General features: G+C 38.9%; 1 protein-coding gene across 2 annotated transcripts in view; it reads left to right on the plus strand.

The window, feature by feature from the left end:
- Window positions 1-25,367, plus strand: part of FAM110B (family with sequence similarity 110 member B) — a 112,661-nt gene that overhangs the window by 22,980 nt on the left and 64,314 nt on the right. For both annotated transcript variants that reach the window (XM_058031729.1, XM_058031743.1), the window contains exon 2: window positions 7,112-7,241. The gene's annotated coding sequence lies outside the window, so the exon portion shown is untranslated. The remainder of the gene's footprint in view (window positions 1-7,111; window positions 7,242-25,367) is intronic.

A 25,367-nucleotide genomic window follows, 5' to 3' on the forward strand; every position in this document is an offset into this window, starting at 1 on the left:
CTGACCCCAAGTCAAAGCTTTGTATATCTTCTCATTCCCAGCAAAGTGGACTGTGGGGTTTTGTTTTGAAGCCAGCTGTAGATTTAGTATTTCCTATCATGGGTAATGTGTCTGTTTCATGTCTCTTACTACTAACATTTCATTTGTTGATTGATTTAAAGTCAAAACTGAGGTCACCTGTTTGTATCTCTTCCTCCTCCAGCTGTAAAACATCCAAAGAGTAACAATTGCAGTTGAACAATCAGGAACCAAGTTATTCTTCCTGGTTGTACTGAGTTGTGAAGAGAGAACTGACAGTCTGAGTATGGAGCTGGGTAAGCCAGTGGATGTCCTTAAGCAGAGACAGAATAGAGATTAAAGTGAATTCTTGCTGCTTTGGGGTTTTAATAACTTGCTGATGAAAAGTCTTTGCTTGGAAACTTTCATGTAGAAATGTGGGCTGGAGAGTCTTTCATGCCAGAGGAAAATTCATCTTTACAGGCTGTAATGTCCATCTGTGTTTCAGTCATGTGTAATGAATTGATAAATCAATGACTGTTTACCTCAGCTGATTTCCCCCGCTAGTTGTCTCATACTTCTAAGTGTAAGTGCCTAACTTTTTTGGGCCTAACACTTCCGAAGTGTTTTGTTTGAGATTTATTTTGTGATAATTTTGTGGGGGTTGCTGGGGTGTGAGCTAGTGGGGTTTCCTCTGCATTTGCAGCTATCTCATTATTAATAATTGTGCTTGTTCTAGTTCTGAAGCTTATATAATAAATTCAGCTCTTGTTGTGTTGGCCAGTGAGCAAAAAAAGGTGACCTAAAACTCTTCTAAAATATGTGCATGGCTTGGTGTTCTGGAGCCATTTGGCACTTTGTTACTTCCTGATTTCCCGTAGGCCTGATGGAAGAGTCCTCCTGCCTCTAGTCATTCAGGTACTGTGGAGAACCACTCTTGCAGTTCCCTGGCACCATTCCCTGGCAAAATTGCTTGGGCAGGTTTTGCTTCAGCATCTAACTGTGAGTTGAAAACCTCAAAGCTGCCTTGATCTGATTATTTAATGGAATTGGGTGTCACTTTTATTGCTTTGAATGTTGGTCACTGTCCCAAGGGAGAAGTAACACATCTCAAATGGGGGTTCACTACCAGGAAGGGTTAGGATTCTCATATCTCTTGTACAGCTTATTTTATGCAGATCTGCCAAGATGATGGAAAGATTAGAGGCTACAGCAAATTTGTTTTGTAATTTGTATAAAAATCTGACTTCTCCTCCTGTGGCTGGATTTGCAACAAAAACAATAATGAGTCCAAATCTGAAGTCATTAAGGAACATTTGTGTAACTTTGATGTTGCAAAGACTTTGGAAAATGTCTGTGTATTCCAGACTATCATCCTTAAGCTGATAATGGCATCACCATTAAAAGCTAGAGAGAGGTGTCACCCATGTTAGATCTAAAGTCTGTCTCATGCATAGTTTTGCTTATATTTACATGCTTTTCTTATGCTTAGTAGATTTCCAGTTCTGCCTATTAAGTGCTGCTGATTTTCAGAAAGTTTGTTTTTTGTTAGAATGCAGGCAGGCAGTGTAACATACGTATTTCCCTTTTGAGCTGCAAATAATTAATTGCTCTCATGTATATTTGCATCAATGTCTTGTCTTCAGATTTTTCCAAATAGCAGGCAAAGATGGTGATAGCATATGGTTGCTTCTAATGTTTGTTCCAAAGTCAAACCAATTACTTAGCTTGCATCTTATGAACGACAAAGTGGTTATGATTTCATGGGGGCTGTAAAAAATGAATAAAGCTAAATGGCAAACTGAAAAGCAGCACAGTTCAGAATTTGGCTTATTTTGGGTTATACCCAGGCTGTCATTCAGAAACCATTATATTTAGGAAATAACTTTGAGACAGAGTATACCGACATCTTCCTGGATCATCAATGAGGTCTCAGAGAGTACATTATTTTTTGAAAATTTCAAAATTAATTACTTTAATGATATTCTTTTTAGGAGCTTCATTGACTTCTTTTTTCAACTGATGGAGAATTCACCTAAAACTCTTACAAAAGGTCTCTTATTTTGTTTTAATTTCAGTTTCTATTCCCTATTTTATGGTTCTCTGTAATGTTTGCAGTAGTAAGGCACTGTGGCATTTTCCTATTCCCTTTCACAGTGAAAACTTAAGAAACCAAATTGTTTTGAATAAATTTTCTGGTCTTATTTACTTAAAATTAATCATGGTACCAGGCCCCTTCTTAAGCTTATCTTCTGGTGTCACTTTGTTCTGGTTTTGTCTGGGACAGAGTAAATTTTCTTCATAGTAGCTGGTCTGGAGACATGTTTTGGATTTGTGCAGAAATCAGTGTTGATAATACAGAGATGTTTTTCTTATTCCTAAGCAGAGCTTGCACAGTGTCAAGGCCTTTTCTGCTTCTCACACCACCCCACTTTGAATCATTATGCTTGCTTTTCATCATGTCTCATTTTCCTCTTTTTGCAGCCTTTCTTTGAACTCTTAGTTGGCTGTTGTCACCAAACCCAGGAACATTCACTAGTTTACAGGCTTTCTTCTTTCAAGTCCCTTGGCAAGAGGTGTATTTTCACAAAGACTGAAGAGGGTAGGAAGTGGTACATTAGCATATAAACACAGTTCATAAATTCCCAGTTGCAGTTTTTAGTTGGTACCCCTTGAACTGTGCTTTCAGGTCCCCACCTGTACTTATCATCTGCTGCTTTTCTGTGGAGTTTCTTGAAGGAATGGTTTTCTACAAGAATTGTGCTTATCCTCTTGATAGCCACCTGTCTTAGCAGACCTAATTCTGATTGCTTTTTTGTTGTCGGTTTGTTTGGCATCTGACTGTTGTTCCTCAGTTGCACAAAGAAAGTGACAGCACGGAAACCCATCAGGTCCATCATGCTGCTGCTTTGTTCAAGTACTGTAATTTCCCTGCCCTTCATTCTCCTCTGCAACAACTCCCTCCTCAAAAAACACACCAACTCTTTTTGCTCATCTTTAGAGCCCTGTTTTAGTAGGCTGCCCACTGATGCTTAAGCACTCTAATTACTCTGTCATGATGTCTATACATATTTCCATTTATTTTTTAACTTTAGAAAAACAAATCCTCGCCTGTAAAACCGGGTAATGGGCTGGCCAGAAAATCTGTTTTTCTGTGTTCCTTTTTTTTGGTCCCTATTATATTTTAATAACTGATACAAACTGTAAATTAAACCCTTGGTGTTGCAGAGTAGAAAAGAGAGTAGCTGAGAACGTGAGCAGAAGACTAAGACCTGCTTTTTGTATCTTCTTGTGGATATATTTCTCAAAAACAAAAGTATTAGTGTGTTGGACTTGAGGATCTGTTTCTAATTGAAGATTTGTTTCAGTATAATTAATGTTTAGGAGATTAGTGCACTTTTGTTCTTCTGCAATGTGGCATTTCCTGACAGTGGCTAGATAGCTGTGCTGAGCCAGAGTCTTCAAGTGAGGTGCAGCTGCAAGGATGGTGGTAGTGAAACCTTGAAACTTTGAAAGATGTTGCTACCTTCCAGTAGTCCAGTGGATGTAACTCCTGCTTGGGAAAATTAGCAGTATTTTCATCAAACTTTGCAGGTAGTAAGGCTCCTCTTAGTATCTTATAGGTGCCTTACTTTGCAATGAAGTTATTAGTCTTGTTCTGAATTGGGATAAATACTTCTAACAGCTGGGTACCAAGTCAGAAAACATAAATGTTTTTCCACCTCAGAAGTAAAAGCTTCAGCACTGAAGATACTTTTTACTAGCCAACAAAGTAATATAGACTAATAATTAAAGTAGTGATGTGTGAAGTATGAATGTATTAATTGTGGGAAGGGCCTGACCTGAGATTTTTCTGTGTATCTTTAATTTGATTCCTCCATCTCTTCAGGGACTTAATGCTGAATATGGGAACAGATTGAAACTTAGTTTTATTGTTGATGTAAATGAAAATAAGTCTGTCTGCACGAGTAGAAGCTGCCAGAGTTAGAGGATATGGACCCTTTCTAACGAAACTCCACTAATGTTTCTGAAAATTGTGTTCTCTAAATTGACTATACCTTTTAACTTATGCTTGATGTGAGATTTTTACTTGAAAATTATAGAGAGATGTTAGAGTAGTGGGTCTGTACCTGCTGCCTGTGGAAATGTAGGGTCTGCATTAAAAAGGTTGAATAGTTTTCAACAATACACATTGCTAGATATTCCCTTGTTTCTAATTATGTATAAAACTGAGGTCTTCTCCTCCTCTTCTGCTTTGTTAAATAACTTTATTCTCTCAGAGAGGGTTGTCTGCAGAGAGCATTCATATATATTTTTTCTGACACAGAAAGTATATCTTACTTATTTGAGTAGTTGGATTCCTCCAGCTGCCTAGTTGCAGTTCCCTGACTTACACTTCTCCCCTGTGACAGAGGTTAAGGTAACTCCTTATCAAAGCACCAAGTTATCAAATGCTTAATCATATGCTGCTGAGCTTCCATATCAGCTTATTTCTTTCTAAGGAAATCCTACATTTTTAAAGACTTTAGTTTGTATTATGGAAACCTCATGGTAGACTTGAGTCAGGTTTGAAGGTTTAGATTGATGCCTTTGGGATTATTAGAATAAGAGTGCCATTCATTCATTAATTCATGAATCCTTCTAAATTACATTTGGCTTCTCTTCCGTGACATGTATATTTTTGTAAGTATTAAAACTTTGATTTTATACTTAGCAGGAGAGGAAGAACATAGCAATTGAGGATGAAAAGTCCTTTCAGAAAAAAAAGCCTAAAGACTTGTTGATACTGGACAGCAAAGCAGGAAACTACATGTGTCATAAAAGGCTCCAGTTTGTTGGAAAAAGGCTGAAACTCAGGATGTAGTCTATAAATACAAAACAGATTCATAAAAATATTTTTAAAGTGCAGTTCTGAGCACTTTAGAAAAGCTGACACATAACTGTTCAGCTAGTTAATATAAATATATTTGTGCAGATGCATACACACACATTCAATACCATACTTTAATTTTTAAACATGAATATATTCAATTCAGTGATATTTATTTCCCTTATGAGACTGGTAACATTACTAACACCAGATATAAACTTGGGACCATATTTTTTGCAGATTCTAAACTAGCAATTTAGTGGAGAAGCAAAACAGAAGGAACTCTAATTTCAGCAGGCGGAAGGGAAGGAATTTGTGCAGCTGAATATTTACCTGCACAAAAAGTCGCAACATTTTTTTCCCTATGGTATACTGTCACAAGTGTTTGATTTTAAGCAGTATGTCTGGCAGTCTTCTGGGGATTTTGGAGATGTCTTCTGTCCTGACCAGTTAACAGCTGTTAAAATTTGTCACTCAACTTGGAAATAAAAGTGTTTGTACTTGGACTTGCTCAGGCTATTGGCCAAGCAACATGGCTGGAACAGATTTACTTGCTGCAGCTAATGACTGTCTTCACTTTTTTCCCTTTGACTTGTCAAGTATGAACTTACAGGGATCCTTTTGCTACACAGTTGCTTTGGTTTTTAGACTGAAATGACCATCCTTCATAATTGCTGCTTAAATACAGTAATTTGTATATCAGAATAATTTGTAGTAGTACAAGAGTGTGTCTCTGGCTGGTTATCTGTTGTTGTGCTTTGTTGTACTAAACAAGGCAAAGTTGAAAAACATTTTTTTTCGTGCCATGCTTTAAGGTTTTTTATCTTTTACCAAATTCCATAGTAACACTACTACAGCAGGCTCATAATAGTTGTGTAGCTGTAATGCTGTGTCACTCTGAATATGCTTATGCCTTCATCTTCCTCTTGTTTTTTTTTTTTTTTTCTAATTTTAAATCCTTACATGCAGATACCAATCTGTCTGAAATCCCCCCATTGTTACTCGTTTCTGTTGCACAACTGTTTCAAAGGCAGTCTCCCAAGATGAGACTTCATCCACCCACCCAACACAAACAAACTCTTATCTTCAGTCTACTATTGTCAGGACCCAAACTCAGTCAGATTTGATGTCTAGACTCAAAAAAAAAAAAAAAAAAGCAGGACTGTGAGTGAAGAAAGAGTGATTGATACCTGACTGATATTGCTGCCTGTTTGGTTTGTTAACAGTATGAGACCAAAAATGTTTTTCTTGAACTTGTGCTTAAGCTGTTTCTGCATGTATTTTTGAGGTTTTTGCTAAAGGAGCCCTGTGTTTCATCTCATGGTCTGTTACTTGACTGCCCTCCTGTTTCTAGAGTGAATAGCTGATTAGAAAATTAAAGTAATTTGAAACCACTCAGAATTGTTAGCTTAAAGGAAGCTGCTGTGCCATCTGCTTGTGCCAGTAAGGGTGCTGGACCACATACTGTCAAATAAAACCAAACCACAGAAATCTCATGTACCCAAGTACATTTTCTGTGTGATTAGAGCTGGTCTTACCTCAGGTGGCATTTTGAGAAAAAGAATGTAAACAGGGATTTAGGTCACATCTTGTAAACTACCAAATTCTGTATGGTTGTTTTGCATGTAAAAAGCAGTGCTGAAATGCATTCATTTCAGTAAGGCAATGTGGTTATTCTTCCCTTCTGATGGTGGAATTTAAGGATTTTTATTTTTATTTTTTTCTAAGCATAAGGCAGTGTTTGGGAGTGGACTTTCAACAAGGACTGCTTTGTCAGCTGGGTGGAGGTCATTGGCAGGGAAGCTAGGTGGTGTTTCTTGCCTGCAGGGGCACAGGACTATATGAGTCCCTTAAGAAGATGTTGTGTCACACTTGTGCTCTTTGTCCTGGAGCATTTCCCTTGCATGTCTCTGAGCAGTTTAGTGTGGGGCAAATAATGACATGAGAGAAATTCAGAATCGATACCCATAGGTCACCTGTTAAATTTCAGAGTTTGGAGGCTGTGCTGTTGGGACTGGCAATATAAAGGCTAGAGATCATCTATAGCTGGCTGAATGCTTGTCCAGTATTGCTAAACACATCTTTGCAGCCTCTAAGTCTCCAAAAGAAGATGTAGGCTTCTGGTTTTGGAAATTTACATTGTTTAAACCAAGATGCAGCTTTAAGGACACTGCTCTCTTGTCCATTCTAAAACTGTGGCTTTGATGATGAAGCTAAATGCCTTCCCTGTTGCTGTGTCTCCAGGCATTGCTGCAGGGAGCCTCTGGGAGTTCCAGGTGAAGAGATCTGCCTTGATCTGGAGACCTCTGCTGAAGGTGAAGACCTCCTAACGGGCCAGACAGCCTTAACAGGAGTTCAGAAGTCTTACACCAAGGTAAAGTGATTCATTTTTCAAACAAATTGAATTGTGTGATACAATTCTCAAAATAAGTATTTTTCTTCTTTTGAAATAAACACTCAAGTGCATGCCTCTCTGAGCTTTCTCCTTCTTTTGTGTGTATAGCTCCTTGCTACCTGACACAAATGTTGTAATAGCAAATTCTGGGGGAGGGGAGAGGAAAACAACATAATATGCATTGCAGGTTAGAGCCAGAAGTAATTCCTTAGATTATTAGTGCTAGATACATCTGCAGTTCTTTGTTGGCAAGGGAACAGGCTGTTTCTGAGCTCTACAGCATGCTCTGTTTTTAGAAACATATCCCACTTCAAGTGCCACATTCAGAGCTCACTTTGAGTGGCCACAAAAATATGGAAACACTCTCTGGTATCTTCAGCAATGGGAGGAGATTGAGGTTTTTATATGATGATTTTCTGTTTATCAGCACTGTGGTAATTTCTGAGCATCCACAATCCATTTTTGCTTGTACAGGATAAATACTGATGGAAGAAAAGGACATGTGACCCCAAGAACTTTGTTGAACTTATCAATATTACAGTTACATACATTTAGAGAGATTTGACTATGGTTTTGCTATGGTTTTGTTTGCCAGAGTTTTGAATGTAGTGATGATATATGCAGGATCTTTCCTTCATACTGACAAGATTAATTGAACTAAGTGTAGAGAGTTGGCTGAAAAAAGTGAGTAGTAGTGGAGATGTTTCCCACAGATTTATTTAGGGTTGAATGTAGGTGCTTCTAAAGTTGTCAGCTTCTCCGTTTTTAAAAACTACCTGTTGCAAGGTGCTGACTTTGTTATTGGAAAGCTTCCTAAATGAATATTTCTTGATTCATCTGAGAAGAATTGCAGATTTTTCTAGTTAATCCTTTATTGATCTGAATTTGAAACTAAATTAGAGCTCTGAACTAGATCTAAGTTTGTTGTCCTTCCATCCATGGAGTAAAATCAAAATTGCTGTTAAGTTCTCCAATTAGCAGAGTCAGTGCTTCAAGTCAAAACCTTCCCTCATGATCTGTTGTACGCACTGGGGGTGAGTGCATAGGCACAGTTGGGCCCCTCATCCCTTTGCTTCACATTTCTTGGATTTCGGCTGCACTCATGTTTCTCCAGTCCACTAGCAAGGTCATCTTGAGCTACTGAGGACACTGTATTCAAACCCTGACAGAGCAGAAAAGCTGCTGCTGGTGATTACAAAGCGATTTCAAACTGAGGGCAAAAAACCCATCCAGAAATACTTATCTCTGTAACATTTCCCTTTGTTATATTTGCCTTAGGAGTACACAAAGCAATACAAGTTGAGATAACCATACGTTGCAAAGACACAGCATTTCTTCTGGGAGTTACTTAAATATTTATTTATTTATTTTGGAAGTGCAGATTTGTGCATTGAGAGAGTAAAGACTTCACAGAAGGTATCCTCACAATCCCATGGGGCGCACATATCTAGGTGGGGTGGTGGCTAGGTTTCAAGCACAGCAGTGTTAGTGTAGTGTTGGTTTTTGGTGCTGCAAGCATCCATGAGTGAAACGCAGCCTTGAACACTCTCGCTGCTTCCAACAAGGCAGTTTGTTCTGTGCCTCTCTGTCTCGTTTCCCTTTGTTGGAGGGGTTTGTTGCTAACTAGAAACACATGATACAAGACAGCCAAATGTTCTGGTGAAAATCAAGGACACTTCATAGCTGTGAAGATTTTATATTTGCCCTAGATTCTTTATTTTTTTTTTTTCGTTTACCTCATTGATGCAGCTGTAACTGTTGTAAATTATATGAATAATTGATCAAGGAGTTCTTGTTACCTCAAATCACGTTATGGTTATTGCTTATTAGAACTGTGCTGCTCTTTGTTGTACTACAGCATTGCTTCTATGCTATCCTGTGTGTGTGGTTTTTATAGCCTTAAAGTTTTCTTCTGCTTCTGACCCTTTGTTCTTCCCATCTTTCCCCTTCTCTGAAAAAATGTATTGTTTCTGCTTCAGTATATTCCATGATCTAAGTGAAAAGCAGAGTCCTTTTTAATCAACAGCAACACGTTTTAAAAGCCCTTCCCAGCCCTGGGAACTGTGCAGTGCACACATCTGGTTTCACATAAGCATGAATTGCTGGCTTCACAAACACGGAGCATGTAGTCCTCGCCACAGAGTTAGCTAAAGTGTTCTGTAACTTGAGACTCTATTTGAAATAAAAACAAAATTGTATAGCTTCTTTACCATGCTAATGGAAAACATTTAATTTGCTTTTTTTCAAGCCAACCAAAAGTATGACGCAATGCTGCTCAGGCAGATTTACGGTGCCTTTTCTTCCCTGGAAATCAATACAGCTTGGAGGGGCTGCTGTGGGAGCTGGCTAGCTGACTGCAGTCCAGCTGCATTCAAATGTAAACTTCTGTCCCACAAACCAAAACTGGTGATTTTGATTTATGCAGGCACCACTGTATCTCTGAGGTTGTGGTGTTGGGTTTTCTTCTTTGCTTTATTGCCATTAATACTAGATTGGATTTCAAAATAGCAGGGTCAGTGGGCTTGTGATATTTTTTTCATGAAATCATTCAGTGAATTTCTACGTTTCCTGAATTACAGTACTTAAGTCTATGGTAGTGATATCAGCAAAAGAAGATTTACATACATGGCCATGTGTTCCTTTCAGTGGAGTCCTTTCCCCCCCCCCCCCCCCCCCCTTAAAAACAAACAAAAGAAAGAGCAGCACCAAAAAGCAGGCCCTCATTCAGTGTGAGCATTAATGGCTAGCATAGGCATTTTCTACTTTGCACAGAATAAGCCCTGAATATTACATACTGTTTGATTTCACTCCTGCTAGAAGAGGTAAAATGCAAGAGTTCTTTATGAGCCCCAAAAAATTTTTAGAGGAGAACCATGGTGTTTCTTCATAAGTGAAGCCAACTCTGCAGATTTTCATTGTGCACCAACTATTTTGCCTTTGTTTCCTTTCTGGTCCCTCACTGTCTCCACTAATAGCTTTGACTTTATTTAAACTCTCCACTATAAGAGGCTGTTGATTTTCCTCTCCTTATGTTTTTTGCCTTAATGGGATTTCAGTCTTGCTTAAGAGCTTTACTTCTGGCAGAAGGTCTTCTCTAGAATGGCCCTTTGGGATCCTTGAGACTGCTTTTCTCCCTGAATGCTGTGTTTCTTTGGGAAGTCTGTTACTGGTGGTCTGTGTCCTGGTCTTACTAGACACAGTTCTACCAGAAGGAAAATCACAACTCAATTGCTAGCTTGCCGAAAGGACATGTTCTTTTTAAGAAGAAAAGTTCTACTTCCATTTCTCATGCAACTGCGATCCAGGTTTTTTAATCCTCCAGCCTTTTTTCTCTCATATACTTAACAATCTCATGGTGAGTAAACAGCTTGAGAAGACAGTGTAGAGGAATTGAGGTCCTTTTTGCAGGGATAGGTCGGGGTGTCATGGATTAGCAAAGAGGTGCAGACACATTTTGGAAATACGTTTGGCCCATAGGTTTTCTGTTTGACCATTCCAAAGTTCTTGTGAGCAGAAAGGTCTGTCATTATAGATTTCCTTTTGCCATCTTCTCTGCACTAGCACTGGCAATCCAGGCTGGATGATGCCATAAAGACTTCTAAAGCCTCACTTTGAATAAAGCTTACATTTACTACAGAATATTTGCTTTGCATGGTTACAGTACAAGCACTGTATTCCTGTGTAAACACTGTAATGAAGTTGTTAAGAAGAAAGGAAACGCTTACAGCATTTGCACTAAAGTTCATGGAGCATGAGATAGCTGTGCTTAGGATGCTGGTACTTTGAAGGGATTAAAAAAAGCTTCTCAGAAATAAACACAAAAAAATGTTCTCAGACTAGCAAAACAGTTTGCAAGTGATGAGAAGAACGACACTAATTATTATGTAGAGAATAATCTGACTTGAAATGCCACAGTGGAATCCACTTTATGATCTGACCTTCCTACATATGAATTGAAATGCAGGAAAAAGTTCAGGGCATGACCTAAAAATGGTAGTCTGGAAGCTTCTTTAGGTATGTTTGGTCTTATTTTTGTCTAGCCTGAAATGTAGTTTTTCCTCTTGAGTCAAACCTGAATAAACTGGTTTGGGTGTTCATGTTGTCCTCATGGTTCCAGCTCTGCCAGACATAGCTACTTTATTTTAAGAATTGCTCTTACTTGGAATTTGAGTCCTACTGGAAACAGTATTGTCAGGAGGCTGCAGTCTTGCTGTTAGGAAACTTAAATAAGATAAGGCTAATCCTGTTGTATGCTTCTGCTTTCAGAGGTAGTGTAAGACTTGCCTTTCGTAGTGAGGGCTCCATACCAATCACTACCTGCTTTATGGGATTTCTCTCCCTTTTTTTTTCCTGAATTGCTGGCTTGGCTAGACATTAATATCCAAAATATTTCACACAGTTGTAGATGGCATTATACTGTGGCAACTTTCAGACTTACAGAAAAAGAAACCAGCTCTTGTTTTCTACAAGTCAAAGAAGGTGAGAGAAAATAAATTTACCTAGGATCTCTTTGATTGTGGCAAATTTAGGTTTCTTGTATACAGGATGTTTAAACAGTTATATTTATGTATCAGTAGAGATAGAGTAAGGATTAGAATAATGAATACCTTTGAGCTTTGCTGAGATGATTTATAAGTTTCAAAACCAGAAACTCTTTGCACATAGTAAGAATTTTTGTATTGTTATTTTGGATTGGTGCTGAACCAAACTTCATTATCCTGCTTCAGGAAGAGGTAGTATTGGCTAAAAAAGCCAAAAAAACAGCAAACAAAACCAACCAAATCTAATAATTTTCCTACAGGTGTAGGAGGATAATGTACTTCCAATATTTTTTCTCACCTTGGTCTTTTGCGTTATAAGATTAAACTGCAAAATTACTTCAGAATGGGGTTATCTTTTGAGTTGTCTAAATCAACCTTAAATTTCTTAAAACTTGCAGCATAACAGATGATTTGTAGAGTATTAGGCTGCTAGAGTATATGTTCTTGAAATAAGTTGGTTTAGAAAAGGCACACTTTTCAGGCTCTCCTAAAAATTAGTTACTCTGTAAATCATTTAATCTTAGGCAGTGGTTAGATGTCTGTGTGTGGGTAATTAGCAGTTGTCTCTGCTCCTTTCTTCTAAAGGACCTGAAACTTTTATAAGGCCAGATAGTTATCAGTAGGTTTTGACTGACTGGGAAGATCTGGATTAAGAGCAGAAACTTTTTGTTGTTAAAACAGCAGCTGACTTGCTGTGTGCCCTTGGGCATGTCCTCTTGACTTCCTTGCACCACCTTACCATTGTATCCACTGCTGTTGTCACCACCATAAAGTTCTTTGTAAGCCTGTGATCAAAATACAGTTGAAGCTGTTTGTTATTCTGAGTGTACTCAACTTTATTTGCTGTGCAGTTCTGTATATGGCAGTGTAAAGCACAGTGGAATTAGGCAGTTTAGTCTATAAAGAACTTACACAAAATAAAGCCACCTTGTGCAACCTGTATTATAGTAAAGTAGATTTGAAAAAAAAAAAAACAAACCCACAGAGTTTTATTTTGGATTTACTGAAGTATAGAAATACTGCTAGTGGGGGATAAGGCTATTTGGTTAAAAATAGGAATGCTCTGACTATAAAAGTTGAGAGGGGAAAAAAAAATCTGTCCTAGAAGGGCTACGTGGCAGTCTTAATTTGCCTGAGTCTTTAGCAGAGGTTTTCCACTTCTGTTTCTGCCAAGCAAATTAAATTTATGAAGAGAAGCTAAACTCCAAGGGTTGGACTGTTAGTATCTTTTGACAAGGTTAATGTGGTGAAGCAGAATATTGGTAATAATGGGCTGACATTTAACAGTGGACCAGCTGAGAGATCTTTGTGTACCTACGTAATGTGAAGATTGAATGTCCTGTAAGCTTATTGTTTTATGTTTTGTACTTGCTTTTGCATGCATGCCAGGACATGCTCTGGGAAGAGGCATAAACTTTTTTCCTTTTTTCTTTCACAAATACATTTCTTTCCTGTCTAGAGCTGGAAAAGAGGAGCACAAGAGGGGTTTTGTGAAATACAGCAAATTCTAATTACAGCTTGATTTAAAGCCACATTTACACAATGGCTGAGGGGTGAGTTCACTTCCACAAAAACAAACTCGTTGGCTTCCTACTGTGCATCGGGGAATGTGAAGATGCGTGTCCTGGAGAGCAACTGCCTCCCTCTGCTGGCACCAGCTTTTCTTACGCCGTGCTACAGCTCGGCTACATGATATAAAAATACAGCTGTACTCCTATATGAAAGAACAGTGATGCATGAATTCATGGGTATGTGCTCATCTTAGTGGTTGTGCCGCAGGTAATACATGGGACATCGCGTGTTCCATGTGATAGGCCTGATGTCTGTTTTCCACGAGCTATGGAAACCTTGTTCCTCTAAACCAGGTTGTTCCCTCTAATCTGTATCTTGAACAGTTATGTCCCTGGTGGTTCAAGGGGAAAATGGGGGTGAGCATTTTCTTGCCATTGTGGTTTACGCTCAGAGTGCATCTCTGGAAAATGCAAGATCTCATTTTGTTTGCCGGCTGAAGTAGCTGAAAATGTGGTTTTCTTTCTTCAACTGGTCCATGTGTTCTGCTGTTCTTTTAACGCACTTTCTCAGATGACAAGGCTGCACATCTCCGGGTTAGTGAAATTTCATCATTTGTAGTAGGTTTTTCACTTTCAGGGATACCTTTTGCTCAAGAACGCCGTCACAGGTGGTTTCATTACAGCAGCTCATAGTTAAGACTATGGTCTTTCTTTATTCTTCCTTTGTTTCTGGCTGATGATTGCATTTTTAGCAGTTTTTTATTATTGAATTTGCACTTTATGCTGCTACTACTTCTTCCATTTCTGCTGCTCTAGTTCATAAGAATTAGAATAGCAGAGTTTGGAGACTAAGTATATTCACTGCCACTCTAGAAAAATGAGGCTGAGTGGAGGTAGAAGGTGGCTGGTGGTGAGACTGAACTTGCTATGCTGCCCAGCAGCATTGCTGAGCCGCGTTTGGAAGCTGCTTAGTGAAGAGATTTGTGTTACTGAGAGTCTGGGGTGAGTGGGTTGGCGTACATTGGGGAAGGAGGAACAGGCACAGGGTAGGTGGGGAAAGAAGGGGTCACTGATATTCACAGACATCAAGGAGAGACTACAGAACTTGCCCAGAAGAAAGCAGTGCAGACACACTGGTGGAGAGGCAAAAGTAGAGATGGAGAGCCTAGCATGGACAGCAGCATGTGGATGGAAATTAGTGGAGGGAGATACGGCCCTATGAGCTGTGTCTTTGAAGTGGGGTTAGCGTTGCGAAGGCCAGAAAATAAGAGGGATGCAGATCTGCAGAGTGCTTGTGAGAGAAGCAATGAAATGAGAGAGTCTGGCAGGGTATTTCTGGCCGTGAAATAATCACCCAAAATTGTTGGTCCCACCAAGAGTTGGCCTGCCAACATAGGAAGAAATGTAAAATCGCAAGAGGCAGAGGAAGAGGGGATGAGATCCTGTAAGATGAATTGTTCTTTCACCACTAGAGTGATCTCCTTCTTTCTTTTGTTTGGTGTCAGCTCGTTCCACACTTCTCAGAGTATTTCAAACCCAGCCATATTAGTGTGATTCTGGTGAACAGTATCTGAAGTTGATGAAGGGGAAAAAGAGGACCACAAAGCTTGCTGTGATACTTTGAGAGGTCAGTGAATAAAACTTGCATCTCTGTGTATAGCTCAACACAGTTGCACTCCAAAGACTACAAGAAAGTCTCTTTACCATGAAGTCATACCTGGGGAACTCTGTCCTTCTTAAGTCTTAGAATTTTATTCAGTTTACACAAAATTTTATAAACAGCAAATCACCATTTCTTGCTGCTTCTTGAGATATTTTGGGTTTTATTTGGCCCTTGCTGGAGTTCTATTATTCAGCGTTTTGCATTTTCTCAGATAATTAGTCACGTGAAGGTCATCAGCTGCAGAAAGAGAAATAAGTTGTCTTTTTCAGCACTGTTTTGTCTGCATGGTATGTCACCTTCAAACCCTAAGGTGTCCCTAACTGCTAGGAGGATCCCCTTAGGACTTTGCCTTTTCCATCATTTAATGTTGAAGTTCTGACCTAGTCGAAGGAAGATGAGCATTCATCAAGATAAAAAAGCAGTCAAGTCTCACCTTACGATAGTCTCCAAGCCAATATGGTGAAGAAAATGCTGATGGGAAGGAGAATCTTTGGGCATGTTTATGAATATTCAGGGATCAGAGCCAATGTTTTGTTTGGCTGTCCACAGGAGAATAGTGGCATCACACTGCAGTACCGTGTCCAGTGAAGTACTCCGTGTCACAACCCGTGTGGTCCCTGTTCTTTGTCTCCCAGGTGGCTCTGGGAGTCACTGCTGGAAACCACACAGATACCTAAAGGAGTTGTGTGGCTTTTGCATTGTCTCATGTCAACCAGAAGTTCTGCAGTTGGCTTCTCAAGTGGAGATGACTTGAAGGGCAGAGGTGTATGGATTGCCTCTCACTTTTCTTGTGATTATTTTTTATTGGTAAATGCTTACAAAAAACCAAAGCCAATGATCAACAGTTCAATAATATCCCAGCTGCTAGTCAGTGTTGATATGCAGAAGTGACTTGGTATGAGTTGAAAGCTTTGTTCTTTTGGAAGCTTTTCTTTCTGCTGTGACAATTGTAAAGTTATTCTTCTAGGAGATGCTCAGATCTTCCGCCCTTACCCCTAGTAACTGAACTGACTAGGTGTTCCTGCTGTTTCTTTAGTGGATTACCTGTTCAGAGATAATGACATTTTCAGCTGTATTAATTACAAGACGTACGCCATCAAAACACCAGGTATGTAATCTCATTACTTCCCTGAAAGAGCCATAAAACCTAAAAACAACCGAATTCTGGCCCTTGTAAAACTTCTATAAGGAAGATTAAACTTAAATTTATGAAGAAGCATATTCCAGAAACATGTAGCTTATGAGGGAGGTTGTTTTCTTTGTTCTAATTACATTGGATCTTTTCTCTATTTTAAAGAAATTTACCTCTGTGATGAATCTAATTTTTATTTAACCAGAAGTTTTTTTGGGGACCCTGTCCAAGTGAGAAAGTTTACAGAATTGAGCCGTTGGGTGGGATAACCCTTCTGTTGCATCCACTAGCTGTGGTTGCATAAGGGACTTGATGCACCAAGTGTGGCCAGTAGATGAAATTCATCAGTTGACTGCTGATCTTGAGCATTGGGTGCCCACTGTGGATTACTCACTGAAGCCTGGTCAGTGCTGACCAGTAGTGATAGGGGGCATTGAGCTGTTCAGAGGGCAGTAGCTACGTGTTTCCCTGCACCACGAACTCCTGCGCCTCTCCTTCAGGGAGGAAGCAGCTCTCTTTATCTGCAAGGTCGTGAGCTGTAAGTGAATTCCCAGTGGAGGACCTCTGACCTGGAATTTCAGTGCTGTCATTGCCCGTTCTGGAGTTGTCTCCCATCTCCCCAGAAGTTACATCATGGCACCAAATGTAGCTTTGCAAGATAGTCTTTATCCTTCCATAGGGGCAGCTAATGTCATGGTGGTGATAGTGGGTGATTCAGAATTCTCTGCTCTGCAATAAAATTAAATATTTCCACCTAGGCCTGTTTCTCAAAAGTTGTGTTGAATGAAAAGAACCCCTATTTATTTTTTTCCAGAGGAACTGGTACTAGGCTTTGTGATCTCTTGAAGTTGAAGAGTACAAAGAATAGAAAATAAATTCTCTGTGAGCTCTTTGCGGCTGATTCTATTTTTCCACTGTTGTCCCTGAGTCCTCCTGCAATGACACAATGTAATGAGAAGAGCTTGTTACTCCCAACAATTAGCAAGTTTCTTATTAATAGACTTGAGTATAAATACTTGTGCTATATAAATAGACAATTTGGAAGCTAAGTCAGCCTTCCCTGATTTTCATGTGTCAACATCTTCAAAATAGTTTTCTGATCTGTAAAGTATTTTCCAGAAAGAAACATGTTTTTGCATAGATCTGTTTAATACTGTTTAACAAAAAAAAAGTTAAAAAATAATATCACTGTCTCTTTTATTGCTGCTGCCTGTTGCAGCCACAGTTTGTAATTTATACTAAGTTAGGTGCTCTAAGCTTTCAAAGAAGGTGAAGTATTTTCTCCTATGTCATATAAACAGTATTTGATCAGATGCACCCAAGAGTGAGCCACTCAAATAAAGAAAGACCAAAATACATGACCTCAGCAAAAAACCAGTAATTTCAATGTGATTTAAGTTGTCTTTATCTGGAACCATTTGGCATTAAAGTGTAATCAGTCCAATTTCCAAGCTTGCTATATTTGCATCAGTTGTAAATGAAGTCTTGTGTTGCCTGTGGATTATTCCTGTAGGTTTTGTCTTCTGTAGAGCTTTCTGATTGTCATCTCTCTTCTCTTTCTGTGTTCTACTAACAAGAACAGGTTCAAAAAAGTTAATAAAACTATATAAACAATGCTTACTTTGTGACTGTTTCTAGTTGCATCTTAACTCATTTCTACAACAACATCTTTTGCATTGCTCATTCACTTTTTTCACTGCAACAGGCAGCCTGTAATGAAAATGTTGACTCACCTGAATGATGTCTCTGTTTTTTTTATCCTCTAGATCAGATTATAAGATAATTTTAAATTACAAGCATTAGATCACATTTCCTTGGACAATTGCTTTTGATTATACTGAGTTACTGCACTCACCTATTTAAGTTACAGTCAACATTTTAAATATCAGTGTTAAGGGAAGCAGGAGAAGGTGTCCCAAGTGATGTTTGCTCCATATCTTCTTAACTTAATACTTAGAGTCTCTTCAAATTAATGTTACTCTTTGTATTAAAGAACATTGTATTAAAAGGGCAATTGATTTATCTTGTAACAAAAATTACAGGTAATCTTGGCTGGGGGGGTGGGGCAGAAGGGATCTATGAGATGCAGCCTGGATATGCACATAGTGTAGTCTTTCATTATTTTATAGATTGCATGACAGCAGCCTTTAATTTTTGAATGCTTTAATTCTAGTGCAAGTACTCAAATGACTCACCAGTTATCTAAAGCATCAGGTAACTATACCCATCTTTAGCTTTGTTCTATCTTCTTATCCTTGTTTCTATCTTCATTTTCTCAGTGGTAGGCTACAGTGAGTTTAATTAATGTTTAGAAAAACAAAAACCCAAAACAATGTGGGAAGTGTTCCCAAGTGTTCTCACGAATGCAGCCTCTGCAGGCTTTCTCTTGGGATGGTCAGGGCATACGGAGGATAAGTTCTCCATCTCCTTTCACAGTACCTTCAAACACAAACATAACCTGACCCCAACCTGCCAACAGGTTGGAGATGATGCTGTTTTTCAGAAGAGATGTCCTCTCTCTGCTGCCTGCAGTGGTGCCTTCGTTTTGGTGGTTGGTCCTTGCCAAGGCATGACCCTGGCCTTGTCTACATTCCCCCTCCGCCGAGGGATTGCTGTGTGCAACAGAGCGTGGTATTTAACCATGGTGGGGGGTCAGCCCTTCCAGCTAATCCTATCAAAGTGCTGAATTGCAGGGGGTCAGACAAGAAATCAATACTCTTTTTCCATCTGATTGCCTCGAAGACTATGTAAATTCAATCTGTCTGTCTGTAAAAAAAGTTATGTCTACACTACAAGAAATGCAGGTGGCAAGTATGAGCTGCTGCTTGTGTTGCTGCTGGGAAGGATTTTGCCTGGATAATTTTGTTTCCGAAGTAGTTATTGGTAAGTTCCCCTGAGCTTTGTAATAGTGAGATGCAAATAATCCATGCAACAATGACAACTCTACTGTTTTCCTCCCAAGTTGTGTAGATCTGCCTGCAGCAGGCTTTGCGAGTTGATGAGGTGAGTGAAGATATATTGCCACCTGGGAGGCATCCTTTGTTTTCTGGAGTTCTCTGCCTATTAATACCTTTTATGTGTATTTTTGTTGCCTTTTTCTTCTTTGACACATGCTTTTTTGATTTCCTTTTGTTTTGTTGTGCTTAGGCTTTTTCTGACATAATGTACTTCTCAAGTGCTGACATGCATCTCCTTCACCACCAGCAGCTTCTACAGATTTTAGAGCTTATTTTTTTAATATCCAGGCCAGATTACTTATCCTCACTTAGTTTTGTATTTTTATTTACTTGAGGAAGTTACCTGTAAGTTCTGCCAAACATTAACTCAGACTCAGCTGCAGTAAGGCTGGAGCACTGTCATGGGCTGGGAGACATGAGATGTTCTAATATATCATATAATTGGGAAGACTTTAACCAGTCTCTGGTTTTACTCCAACTTTTTTCTTTCACTGGTTTTGGGAATTGAAATAATAAGTATACAGACACCCCAAAAAAAATTTGTGAATAGTGCAAAACATGATAGATAATTTTCATACTTCTCCTTTATGCACTCTTAGGTCTGAGAAAGTAAATTTAAATTCCAAGTTCTGAATGAATACAGACTTCTGAAATAGTTTTTTGTTCCAACGTAGAGTGTAGGATTTTAAAAGAGAAATAGTGCATCTAATTTGGTTGATTTTTAGTCTCATTTTATTGATGTGATGCAAAACAATAGTAGAAGCTACTTTTACCTAATGTACTAGTTTACCACAAGAGTTTATTATATGTGGAGTACTCCAAGAGAAAATGAGCCTTCTAAATTATTCCCGACATCAATATGTCAAAGCTGTTTCCATTTGTTTTAATTGAAACAGATATGGAATTATATGAATGGGGGAGTTGTAGGTACTCTGAACAGCTTGAATACTGTAAGTGAGATAAATGATTAGATTTTTGCAGGTTAGCTGTGCAGATGCTGCAGCCTGTGTGCTGAACTGGTCAGCATCAGAACTCAGTCCTGCATGCAGGGTTATCCACATTGCTTCCACTCGGTCCTTCCAAATAGGAATATTCATGCTAGTGAGTGGGAGATGGTGGACTTGCCAGCAGCAGTCCAACTGTGTATAGAAATTATGACCTTTTTCAAGTTCTGTAGTTTTTCATACTTAGGCAGTTTCTGTTAGAGAATACAAATAATGCCTACAGTGAAGTCTGTGTTAAACACTTATACAACTCTGAAATTTGCTAATGTTTCATTTTACTAGCAGCCCTTTTACTGTGGTTATGCTGCTTATGTTTTGACTACAGACTACTGGAATTTGCTTTGAAAATATCAGTGTCTGTTTTATTTGAGGATTACTTTTGGAGCAGCTTCTTCTATAAATCCTGATTCAGGCAAGAAGAGACTTTCTTGGCTCATGTCAGTAAAGATTGCATTGTTGTAGAACATTCAGGAGATAAATATTTGACACTGACTGAAATGTCCAATTCTGACTTATAGAGTGCTCACCTTTTGACCTTATCTTCCCCTGTTTGTGCCTACTTTCTCTAGGGACAAAAATGGTTCCTGCAATGCTATTAAGGTTGTGTTGTATGGGATTACTGATTGCCCATCCTACCTCTGATATGTTTAGGACTTTTAAGACTCACTGCTGAGAGCCATCCACGTGATGTAGTGGGAAGTCAATTATCTCAGAAATGCATTGAGCTTCACTGAGTACATTATTAGAAAAGCTGAGAACATACTTGCTGTGTGTTCATGCTCACAAACTGTATGTGAGTTTACAATGAAGACTAGGTTCAGGCCTGTAACTGTTACCTTGATTTTTCTTAATCTCATGTTGATATAAATTCTTGACAAAATAATAAATGCCCACTAATGTGATGTGTGTGCAAGCAGTGTTAAATTACAGTGCCTGTGAGATGAAGGCTGTTACTTATTTCCAATTTGCTTAATTTAAAACTAAAAATTCTAATGCTTGCACTTTCAGAAACTTGTTCTGGAAGTGCAGTGGAGTTATATCTGGGACAAGGTCTGAAAGGTTCCATCTTGTTTGGGCACTTCATAAGAATTGCCACCTGAAGAAATTCTGACAGTTGACACCAGTGGTATTACTGTTTATGTGGGGCTCCTGTGCCATGCAGGTGTGTGCTTCTGGGAAATTGGGCACTTTTTTTCCCTCCCAGGACTAGGAAAGCAGGATGAAGAAAAGGCCTGCTGCTTTGCCCAAGAAAGGCAGAACAGTAAGTAATGATGTCCCTAGAGTGCAGCAGAATTCCCCTAGTGCACATTTCCTGTCTTCCTCATAGCACTTCTCAGTGCTCATGCTAGTTTTTTGGTAGGATCATCACTCTCCCCTTCACCTTAGTTGGAGCACCATGCAGGGAGGGAAGTGTCTGCTCAAATGTTCAGAGAATGATGGAAAGGAAGGGGTGGGAGCTGCTTGGCTTGAGGAATGGCCACTCATTTGTCTCCATTTATGCCAAGTTTTTTTAGCCCTTCTTATGTGACTTTTGTGCTCATTTTGCATTAGAGGATTGGACATTAGCATCAAGCAGTTCTTGGAAGAAGGGTCAGAGGATCTTATCAGCTCAGCAAAATTTAACTTGCTAGGTGTACAAGCTGCCCAAGATGAAAGTATGCTCTTCTTTAGGAACATTATATGAAATAAGAGTCCTGATGACTCTTTCATAAAAGAGCTTTTTGGCTTGCTCTATTAAATAATTAAATCTCTCTTCCTGGAGAGGCTTTTCATCTGTGCCAGCAAAATGCTTCTGGCTTCTTGTAAGAAGACCGTGAGACTGGGTTCCAGTATGGTGAGGCACAGTTGCTGGTTTTATATGGACACCATTTCTAGAAATTTAATTATAATCTTTCTAAGATTAGAATCTAAATTTATTTTACTTTTGGCTAAAAGGGCTTGACATTTAATAGGCTGTCTTCAAACTCATTAGCCTTGATTTCTGAGGTAACCAAAGCCATTGCATAGTTTTCTTCTGGAATTCATTGTGCTAAATATCTTCAATTCTGGTGTAAAGTAATAAGATCTTAAGAGTTGCTCTGAAACCCTGAATTATGGGTGTGGACTGGAGACTTGAAGTCTCAAAGCTTTGCAATCTCTGAGCTCCCAGAGAGCTGCCTGGCAGCAAGGAGGGTTTTGTGCAAGTGCCTGTATGCATTAGTGTCTGCAAAGAACCACTTCATGTTCCAGCAGTCACACCTTGACTTGCTTTCTAGTTGCATCTTGCAGCTCAACATAAACACCTCCTTGCATAGAGAGATGTAAGAGAGTGGAAAACAGTCTTTGAAGAATAAAAAAACAATGGGGTTTAGAGAGCCTGATGGGTCTTCATTGTCATCACAGAAGATCAAAGAAAACCTTGGAGCTGCTCTTTCTACTCAGAATTGGAAATAACATTCTTAATTACAGAACTGAGCAGGTCTGACAGAGTTTTTTCTTCAAAGGCAGGAATGCTATACTTCATCTTTCAGCCTTTGCACTCTTTGCAGCATAGCATTTTTGAAAAATTACACCTGTCCTCTAATGGAAGACTTGTATTTAAAGTTTTCCCAGGCCAGTCTTATCTCAGCTGGATATACTCATCATCAGGTTGTGTCACCCATTCCAGCAAGGTAATCATAGTGAGCACGCCACTATATAGAGAAGAGGAAAATGCCACCAGAGTGATGAAGATTAATAATCTGAAGGTGCTGGAAGTTTACTTACTATATTGCAAGCTCTTTTTTCTGCTTTTCCACTAGGGAAATCAGTATTTGTCTATCAACTTTCAGGGTTAGGTGATGCTCTCTGGGTCCCTATTTTCCACCAACAGCTACAAAAAATGTTTCTCCACTTATGAAGCCCTTTTGTGGCTTGTTCCAGTGTAGTTTTAACCTCTTCTGTCCTTGTTTTTAAGCAGTTAACTTTTGCTACCATTACATCTTGTGTTAGGACTTCAATATCTTACTTCAGCCATGGGGGCTGGTTTTGGTTTGGGGTTTTTTGTTTATTTTTGGGTTTTTTCGTTTTGTTTGTTTTTTTTTATTACACTCTTTTTTGTTCTGGTTTGCAACTGTGTCTTTCTCACTTAACCATTTAGAAGCAGAGGCTGTTTTTTCTATAATATATTTTCCAATCTTTGACTCGCTAGGGTCACGATCATTGGTTCTGTGTGAGTCAGTCATGCATTATATGGGGTCCATGGTCTTGATGCATGGTTTAAAGCTATTTCTATGCTTATTGTAAACAGTGTGGTCCCTTTGTGTGGTTCACCAACTTTTGTGGCCATCTGGCTGGTCAGCCAGAGGCTGTGAAATGGTGGCTGCAAGGGACACATGCTTTGGTTGTGCTGGCAGGTGTTACTCCCTTTGAAATGGACAGTTCATACTGAGCCTCTGTTGGTAGCTGTGAGGAAAGGAAGTGGAGAGAAGAGTAAATAAGGTGGAAATAAAAGAGGGCACAAAGCATATCAGTGTAGTATGAGGTGACTGTTGAAATATGGTATAGATTTGAAGAAAACCTTGCACTGAAGGAAAAATGGATGGAACTTGAGGAGGAATGAAAAGTTGACATTGGTATGGAGATGTTAGGTGGCATGTTTCAGGGTGATGTGAAGTCTTTTACATGACCTTTTGAGACTTGTGTGTTCTTAAGAATAGTAATACTGTGTTATTATTTCCCTTTTAGTTTTGTGTCTGAAGTGCAAGTGCTCAGCATAGCAAACAACTTGCAGGCTTCACTTCAGATCCTTTTATGCCACATGCATCAGCAATAGGATGAAACACACCTCACTGACAGCTGAACTGCTCCTCCCTGGCTCTCTGAGGTGCCAGTGATGGACTGGTGTCATCATTTCAGTCAGCTAGGGCTGCAGTGAAGGTACTGCTAATGTGGGTCTATGGAGGTGAGGGATGGTAATGTACCTTGGAATGTGGGTGTGGGGGATTTTTTTGTTTGATTTTACTATGATTCTGAGATAAAAGTGGGTAAGAGTGCCATAGAAAATAGTTTGTGGGGATCAATCTTTGTGCCATCCTACAGTGAGTCTCTGGCATTAATACAGAGACATCTCTGCCTGTTATTAAGCTTACAGAGGAGTTATGTCTGGGGCCTTTATGGATACAATGAGCATATTTGGAAAAAAAAAAAGCTTGAAGTACCAGGTTATATGTCCAACTTCAAAATATGATTGAGAGCATTGACAAATGCACACATGTGGATAGGTAACTGCTTTCCTACCAATCACAGTTGGGGTCATCCAAGAAATGCCCTCATGCTACACAAAATGAAAATAAGTTTGTTCATGCTGAGTGCCAACTTTAAGGCATTTGTGACTTCCAGAGAAAAGTTTATGCAGCAAACACTTGGATCATGTTTTATTTTCCTCCATAAATTATGATGATGAGTGATGAGTTTGCCACCAATTGGCAGACTTCCAATATACTTGCTAGGAAAGGAAAGAGCTTAGCAAATAGCTATTGTGAAATCAAAGGTTGTTTTCAAAAGAAAAAGAAAATAATGCTAGATAAATTTATTTGTGAAGGAAAACTGGAATGTAGAAAAAGTAGTGGAAGAAAAAATTGTCTCCTTTTAAATTGTGTGAATGTCAGAAGTACCATCCAAAAATTGTAAGATTTTGTTATTATGTAAACATAACCATGGGATGGTTTAATTTCTAAAAGTCTAATGAATGCATCAAGCCAAGTAAAATATTCATTAGAGTAATTGGTTCAGTTCAACCTCTCAAGGCTACAGCTTGGAAATATACACACTATTGCCTTTAGAAATGCAGCATGTTGATTCACCAGCCATTTTACTCAACTCATTTTCATTCCATATGCTTACTATACATTGCTAAATCTAATTAAGTAACTGAGGTAGCAGTTTGCAAGCAATATTTGATACATTTTTAAGTCAAAGGTTATGTGATATCCAGAGTAAAACCTGTTCAGTTGCAAGACACATCAGAAATTTTTTGAGATTCTTGTATTAAAATAATTGGATATGGAAGTACTTACACAAGTGATAATAATATAGGAAAAAGTTATTTGTTCCAAAATAGTAATCTGTTTCTTAATTCCCTTAGATATGCCTAAATGAAGTGTATAATTCATTAATGTGCTAGCTAGACAGTTTTCACTGTAGGAAGCTAGTTTTAGTGTCATATGACGAATTCATCATACCCTCATAGGTTTTCCTCTTTTCTCCCCTCTGTGATGGGCATCTGCCTCGGACCATATGGTTTTGGAAAATTTTAATTGAAATTCTTCTGTCAAGGA

This window comes from Melospiza georgiana, chromosome 1 (genome assembly GCF_028018845.1).
Source record: "Melospiza georgiana isolate bMelGeo1 chromosome 1, bMelGeo1.pri, whole genome shotgun sequence".
Lineage (NCBI taxonomy): Eukaryota > Metazoa > Chordata > Aves > Passeriformes > Passerellidae > Melospiza > Melospiza georgiana.